The sequence below is a fragment of the Hibiscus syriacus genome, unplaced genomic scaffold (assembly GCF_006381635.1).
Source record: "Hibiscus syriacus cultivar Baekdansim isolate YM2019G1 unplaced genomic scaffold, ASM638163v2 tig00110503_pilon, whole genome shotgun sequence".
Lineage (NCBI taxonomy): Eukaryota > Viridiplantae > Streptophyta > Magnoliopsida > Malvales > Malvaceae > Hibiscus > Hibiscus syriacus.
In genome coordinates this window covers 6,353,468-6,362,173 of record NW_024062764.1, presented here as the reverse complement: position 1 = coordinate 6,362,173, position 8,706 = coordinate 6,353,468, and the positions used below count along the sequence as shown (strand labels likewise).

At 36.4% G+C, this 8,706-nt stretch overlaps 2 pseudogenes; both read left to right on the top strand.

The window, feature by feature from the left end:
• Positions 1–1,295: 1,295 nt before the first annotated feature.
• Positions 1,296–6,229, top strand: LOC120129568 (annotated as a pseudogene).
• A 467-nt stretch (positions 6,230–6,696) lies between these two features.
• Positions 6,697–8,468, top strand: LOC120129793 (annotated as a pseudogene).
• Positions 8,469–8,706: the final 238 nt, after the last annotated feature.

The window sequence follows — 8,706 nt, the reverse complement described above, 5'->3', positions numbered from 1 at the left end:
AATACAAGAGATTTTATTTTTTATATATGATTATATGGTTATAGAAATTCTTTGATCCGTATCCACCATAAATCTTTATCTTCCTCCTAATTTATTTCTTCATCAATCAAATCGTAACTGATTCTTTTTAAATCAAGATTGAAGTCTTCAACCTTAACATATTTTGTGTTATCATCTAACACATAAACCAACAACTAGATTCAAGGAAAATTTAATTTACATAATATTGATATTTTGAATATTTAGTTAAAAGGTTTTAAATATTAAGAATTAATTTAAGAGTTTATATGATAAATAAGTACATAAATTATATCAACTTTTCATTTAAGTAATTAAACTATTTTAGTCAAAATAAATATATGAAATTATTACTTTTGGTTAAAATATGTACATAAAGTATTCATTTTCTTCGTCAAAATATCTATAGTATTCTTTAAATAATGTCACATATCAACTATTTTAGAACTTAAATGAAAAAGATTGGATACTTTACATGCCTATTTTGATAATAAAAAAAATACTTTATGTGCCTATTTTAATAAAAAGTTATCAGACACTTACTTTGATAAAAAATACTTTAGGTACTTAAATGAGAAAGATGATTTACCTTAGGAACTTGTTTGTAATATAGGCCTAACTTAAAGAGTTAATTGTATTACAAGTCCTCAATCTATAACCCTCATTTTAAATTGATCCATAAACTTTTAAGCATTTTGATTTCATCGTTAAACTATGATTATCATTATTCATCCCTAAACTTTTTGAATATTTTAATTTTTTCCTAAATTATACATATATACTAATCGCAACCCTTGTTAATAAAATAATTAGGCCAAATTATATTATTATATGTTTGAAAAATAAAAAAATAGGTTAAACTATGGTTGAAATAGAGTACATATTTGGATGAATTCGGGGATGAAATTAGAAGATCTAAAAGTTTAGGGACTAATTTAGAATGAGATTCATAGTTTGATGATGAAATTATAATATTCAAAGGTTTAAGCACTAATTTAAAATAAGAATCATAATTTAATAATAAAATTTGAAATATTTAAAAATTTAAGCACTAATCATAGTTTGAGGAAATATAATACAATTATCTCTAGTTTAAAATATCTATTTGGGGATGTAAAGTGTAATTAACCCATGGAGGCAACCCGATCCAAAAGAAAACACAAAAATGAGAAAAGTATGGCAGATTTTTTGAACACAAAGCAATAAATAGAAGGTACCGACTATACGTACAACCCTTTCTTTTTCTCTCCCATTCTTCTTCTTCCCTTTGCCTTTAGCTCAACAATTTTCACCGAAATCCATTGCTTCTCCCTCAAATTATCTATCTTCTCTTTCGTTTTCACCTCCTTGCTCTCCTTCATCAGCTTCCATGGGGTATTTTCCACCTGGTTTAAACTCTTCTTAGATTATACATAGCTATATATATATGGAGTGGGATAGTAATTCCGATCTGAGTGGGGACGAAGACGAGGGCGTCGTCCTCAACGACGGCGACCCACTTCCTTTTCCGGTCGAAAATTTTCTTCAGACAGCTCCTTGTGGGTTTGTCGTCACCGATGCGGCGAGCCCGACAACCCCATCGTTTATGTCAACGCTATCTTCGAGGTGGTTAATGGGTATAGCACCGAGGATGTTATTGGCCGCAAATGGTTAGTTCTTTTATTGCTTTTCTTTTTCTGGTGTGTTTAGGTTGGTTTAGAATTGTTACTTGTTTTTTTTCCCAGCTCCATTTTTGGCGGGATATTGCTTGAGGTTTGGATGATGTTTGGTCTGTTTTTCTTGTTTTCTGGGTAAGTGTGTGGAATGGGAACGGATTTGAATGTGTTTTTGGTCTCTGGGTCATGGAATTTAGTGGATAATGAAAACCCTTGTTGAATAAACACATAAATGTTAATATAAATAATAATTTATTTAAAAAAATCTTAATATATTATATTTTTGAGTTGTTCGCGACCTTTTCGAGTTGAGTATCTAGTAAATCGTTTTAATTTGTTAATAACTCGAGCTTAAGTCGAGTCCATTCGAGTCGAGTATTTATCAAACTTTGATCGAGTTGATCTTGAGTAATTCACTATTTGTCTCGTCTCATTTACTTTCCTAGTTGGCGGTGCGTTTATGATGTCTTGAAGGTGCATAGGGGTTTATATATTGACCCTGAATGGGTTTTGGTATCAGACCTAGGATCATCATTGTCCAGATGTGGGCCAACAAAGCATATAAATGCAGCCTTCAGTCAGTAGATTTGGTTATGATAAATTTCTTAGGTTTATCAAAGGTCTTGTAAAGTATTTTTGGTCGGCTGAAGAGCTTCCTTTGTGAGAGGGTATCTCCGGAGGTGATCTCAGTAGGTGGACGGGGAGATATATCTCTGGAGGTATAACAATATTCAAGATAGAAAGTGTTAATTTTCCTGTTACTAATGGGATATGGGTACGGGGATATCACCCTCTAAATGCATGGGAAAACTTAAAAGAAAATCGATTACATCCGTGTGATCTCACAATGGAATCAAGTAATGTGTCTAAACATGTACACCATATCAAGTCTGCAGTTAAACCCCTTATTATCTATACTGAATCGACTTAAATTTAATGGTGGTGGAATTGACTTCCTTAACATAGAATGTTTAAAATGTTGCAAAATACAAAGTAGATATTAACGAGGAAGTATTCTGCGTATGAGGATTTCTGGTGTGAACTTTGAGTTCTAATGTACCTGTTATCAGCCATCGTTCACCAGAACGTTTTGTAATCTTAGTGAGAATAAAGGTCAAGGATTAGCAAGGAAACCTATATGCTGTCAGAGTAAAGGATTATCAACAGAATGAGATGTCGGTTTCGTTCTAGTAGAGCAGTCTAGCATACGCTAGAAACTGATTGAATCTTTTTTTCCTGGATGTTTTATCGTATAGCTTGTCAGTAGGATTATGCTTGTGAAGTGTGCTAAAGTTTTTTGACGCATGAATCTGCATGGTTGCCATATAACTAGCTTTATTTAATGATACTTTGATCAGGGATTGGAATTAGGGTGCTGGTAATATCTTTACGATTCATCTATATATTGGTTTTGAACCTCTTGATTGTGTTGGACTTTCAAGCTCCGAATTCATCATCATACATTTTGATAATAAAGGTTACTTGCTCAAGAAGGCATCTTTAGTTTTTCTATTTTGTTTCCAGTTGTTACATTCTAAAGAAACTACCCCTTGATGTTACGGCATCGTAATGGAGTGTTCTTGTATTAAATAATCATTCTTTAAGTGGGATGAATTCGTGGATCATACCAATCAGAAAAAAAATTAAGGGTAAATTACACGTTTAGTACTTGAACTATCAGTTTTGGTCTGTTTTAGTACCTAAATTTCAATTTTTTCAAAACCATACCTAAAGTTTAGTTTTTGTTTCATTTTAGTACCTCTGTTCAAAATTTAACGTTATGTTTTGAAAAAAATGAAAGTTTAGGTATTAAAACGGATCAAAACTAATAGTTTACATACTAAACGTGTTAAGTTTTTAGTGGTGAGGTACTAAAATGGAACAAAAGCTACATGTTAGGTATGATTTTGAAAAAATTTAAAGTTTAGGTACTAAAATGGACTAAACTGATAGTTTAGGTACTAAATGCGTGGTTTACCCAAAATTTAAATGTTCAATGTTTCTGATTGAGTTTTTAAACCCCCCAAAAAAAGAGAACGAAAGAAAAACTAAAATGGTCCTTCTGAATTCTATACATTCTAGGAAATTCGGTTTGCATCTTAAAGTCATGTATACGATGAAAACATCTTGGTAGTCTTAGATGAGACTCGGTTTGTATGTGCTTCAAAACTCTCTTTTTAGTATCATATGGGACTCAAATTCATCCTTGCTTGAGGAGTGGTGAAACATATTTTTTAAAAATTTGGTCAACCTCTCATCATTGAGATGGTGTGAATCTCGTACAAGGAGAACTTTCCCCTTTCCTTGTTGATGATGTCAGCAAGTATCCGAGCCTACTATTATTGAAATTTTGTAAAATGTATTGGTTCTATGCTGAAATTGGATCGACTTAATGAATCGATCGACTTCTGGTTAATTTCTACTCTAAAGTTTCATTATGCTTATCGGTAACAGTTGCTCAGTTGTACAAGGATGAAGTTAATGGTGATAGCTGTATAATTTGTGGTAACTCTGCTTATAGGTCTTTTAAAAGTTCTTTCGTATCTTTCTTTTTACATTGTTTCGGAGCATCATTTTATGCCGATAATATTTAATGTTCATCTTGTGACAAGTTCCGCGTTGTTCTGATATTTTCATGATTTTGTTTCAGTCGTTTCTTACAGTATAGAGGGCCGTTTGTAAAAAGACGACACCCTTTGGTAGACTCCTCGGTAGTTTCAGAAATACGGAGATGTCTTGAGGAGGGCATAGAATTCAAAGGCGAGTTGTTGAACTTTAAAAAGGATGGGATTCCCTTGATGAACAAACTGCGCCTTACTCCTATATACGGAGACGATGCCATCTGCCCGTTCTCATTCTGGTTTTTCTGCTTTTCAGCCTGTAGTAGTTGGGGACCGAAACGTCTGCCGTGGGTTTTGTAGGATACTGCAATTGAGTGATTAGGTATTGTCCCTCAAGATACTTTCACTACTGACTCCGAGAGATATTGCTTCTGCCGGTTCTGTCTGTTGGCGACTATATGACCAGACAAAAAAACGAGGACCTTTGGCGAATGGTCTGTCAAAATGCATGGGGTTGCGAAACTACACGCCTTTTAGAGACGGTTCCTGGTGCAAAGAGACTTGGGTGGGGTAGGCTGGCAAGGGAATTGACCACTCTTGAAGCAGCTACATGGAGGAAGGTTACTATTGGGGGGACTGTTGAGCCCTCAAGGTGCAACTTCAGCGCGTGTGCTGTCGGGAATCGAGTCGTACTTTTTGGTGGTGAAGGAGTAAATATGCAACCAATGAATGACACCTTTGTATTGGATTTAAATTCCAGCAACCCGGAGTGGCAACATGTCCAGGTGAGCTCTCCTCCACCCGGTCGTTGGGGTCATACACTTTCTTGTGTGAATGGGTCTCACCTGGTGTTATTCGGTGACTGTGGAAGGCAGGGACTGCTCAACGATGTTTTCGTGCTCGATTTGGATGCAAAGCCTCCGACCTGGCGAGAGATCTCGGGATTGGCTCCTCCACTTCCTAGATCATGGCACAGCTCCTGCACTCTTGATGGAACCAAGCTCATAGTTTCCGGTGGTTGTGCAGATTCAGGAGTGCTTCTTAGTGACACTTTCCTGCTTGATCTTTCGATGGAGAAACCTGTCTGGAGAGAGATTCCAGTAGCATGGACCCCGCCTTCTTGTCTGGGCCACACACTGTCGGTATATGGTGGTCGTAAAATATTGATGTTCGGAGGTCTTGCTAAGAGCGGTCCTCTCCGGTTCCGTTCCAGTGCTGTGTTCACAATGGATTTAAGCGAGGAGGAGCCATGTTGGAGATCTGTAACTGGGAGTGGGATGACTGGTGCTGGAAATCCAGGGGGAATAGCTCCACCTCCAAGACTCGATCATGTTGCCGTGAGCCTTCCCTGCGGAAGAGTTCTTATCTTTGGCGGGTCTGTCGCCGGTCTTCATTTCGCTTCCCAACTTTATATCCTGGACCCAACCAACAAAAAACCGACATGGAGGATACTGAATGTGCCCGGGATTTCACCCAGGTTTGCTTGGGGGCATAGTACTTGTGTTGTTGGTGGGACAAGGGCGATCGCACTCGGTGGTCAAACAGGTGAGGAGTGGATGCTATCCGAGCTACATGAACTATCACTCGCAAGTAATCTCGTCTGATCTCCATGAGCTCCATGAGACGAGATTACTTGCAGTTATGGCTGTAACATGAGTCTGCAGATGCATATAAATCCGTGTTATAAACGAGTGTTGGCTCAAAAAACGAGTCGACTCCTCAAGATGAGAGAAAATTCTTCTAGAACAAACTGGATTGGTGAAAGATCCTTGGAAAATAACAATCCTGACAAGCATTCTTATGGTAATGTGAAGCGTTCATGTTCCAAGGTTGTTCCAGTCCGGCTGACCAGCTGGCTCGGGGCAAAACTCGGAAACGAGTGGCTCGAAACATGTTAGGGTTTTTTGTAAGGTTTGGTATGGACCGTCTAACAATGCTCACAATAGTCTTTATTCTTGCTTCTTAGGATGCTAATATGTATGAATGTATGTATGCATGCATGCATGCATGTAGGCTCTGTAATTAAAAAAGGGTAAAGTATAGTAATGGTCATTGAACATTTCTGAAGCTTGCATTTAGGTCCCCCAACTTTTAAAACTTGCAATGCAGTCCCTCAACATTTATTCCGTTTGCAATATGGTACCCCAACTTAAACCACCGTTAGAAAATTAGGATAAATTATATAAATGGTAATTGAACTTTTCAGGCACTTGAATTTAGGTCCCCAACTTTTAAAACTTGCAAATCAGTCTTCAATTTCATTCTAAATTCCAAATTCCAAAGTAATTCAATTTCATTCTAAACCCTAAATGAACCATGTTTTCCTTGTATTTGTTATTCATTCCCTGGATTTGTTTGCCTGTCTTTGAAAACTGAAGTCCTTGACAGACATATCAGAAATTCTTTTTTCTCATGATTCTCACTACATTTAGCACAAGAAAATTGTATGAAGCTTGCGGTAAATGGCACTCGGGATGGTGGGGGCTGAAGTGTTCCCTATTGGTCGTATCGATGGTGGTTTCATTCTTCGTTCCTCCGGGTTTTATTCATATGTATGGTATGTTTGCTTTGTGAACCAAATCTAAGAGCTTGAAATGCTATGCTAATGACTATTATGAACAAAACCATAGCTCAACTTAAACAATTACATCATTATGAGTTATATCAATTACAAACTACAGAAAAGGTATTTCTTTTCCCATTTAACTTTTGGTTTTTCATGGTACCATGAATTCAGGAGTTTATTTTCTCTTCTTGCAGGCGAAGTTGCTTGCATCGGTGCAGGGTATGCTTTATACTTCCCAGTTCCCACCTTTAATTTAACATCTTTTCGTTTTTGAAATCACCCTCAACAGAATTCTTGTGTTTGCATCATGGTGCTCATCATAATCTAATGTTACAACCATTTAACATTCAATGGACTTGCAGCAAAATATATACCAATCAGAATCAAAGTTTCACAGCAAAACTGGCTGAACTCACTACTTGCATGAAGATTATTGTTTTATTTTCGGTCTCTTGATTAAATATGTAGTTTTGTGCTCATATGATACAGGGTTTTTCTCCTTCTGCAACTTGTAAGCGTGATCGAGTTTATCAGATGGTGGAATAAATACTGGGCACCTGATGAGCAAAGCAAAAAAAGGTAGTGTTTTTGGAACTTTTCATTTTCTTAAAAATGATGTAATTATTTGCTGACAAATCACTATCTTCTTTTCATTCAGCATCTGCTCCATTGCATTATTTACCTCGACGGTTTTTTACGTTGCTTCCATCTGCGGAATTGTGTCCATGTACTATTTTTATGCCCCTAAAGCATCATGTTCTCTCAACATATTCTTCATTACATTGACTTTTATTCTGGTCATAGTGATGATGGCTATGTCCTTGCATTCAAAGGTATGCTCCTCAAGGAATCAATTTCTTTGATTGCGAGTATTTTCCTGCACTTTTTCTAATGATACAGACAATACAATCTCTGTCGAGAAAGGGGAAGAAATAACTAGCATAGATGTGATCCTTGTCATGTAACAAATATGACAGTGTCTTAACTCATTACCGTGATGTTTTGGCTTTACTTTGTTAATTGTTATAGCATGGATCATCATTGACTACCTACGCTTATATGAATGTGATTCTGTTCACCTGCTGGTTTATCGATTCTTTTCATCTAAAGTGTTTTGATACAAAGAGGACAACCATTTCATTCAATGCAGGTTAATCGAGGTCTTTTATCTTCAGGAATTATGGCCGCTTATGTTGTTTTCCTCTATTAGTCTGCTGTTAGAAGGTTAGGACTTTCTTACCGGGTGCATTGAACTGAGTTTAAGCTCGCGCGTTATTGCAGTTCCTGTTTTTGATGGACATAGGTTCACTTTATCTGTTTCAAGCTTCACATAATATGCATCTCTGTTGAACAGAATTTTGGTCAAGTTTTATGATATGTATTAATAAGTTGGTCTAAAGATGATTTTCCGTGCTTCAATAATTTGGTTCACAAAGTAAACATACCATACATATGAATAAAACCCGGAGGAACGAAGAATGAAACCACCGTCGATACGACCAATAGGGAACACTTCAGCCCCCACCATCCTGAGTGCCATTTACCGCAAGCTTTATACAATTTTCTTGTGCTAAATGTAGCGAGAAACATGAGAAAAAAGAATATTTGATCTCTCTGTCAAGGACTTCAGTTTTCAAAGACAGGAAAACAAATCCAGGGAATGAATAACAGATACAAGGAAAACATGGTTCATTTAGGGTTTAGAATGAAATTGAATTATTTTGGAATTTGGGGTTTAAAATGAAATTAAGGATTGATTTGTAAGTTTTAAAAGTTGGGGACCTCAATTCAAGTGTCTGAAAAGTTTAATTATCATTTATATAATTTACCCTAATTTTCTAACAGTGGTTTAAGTTGGGGATCATATTGCAAACGGAATAAATGTTGAGGGATTGTATTGTTAGTT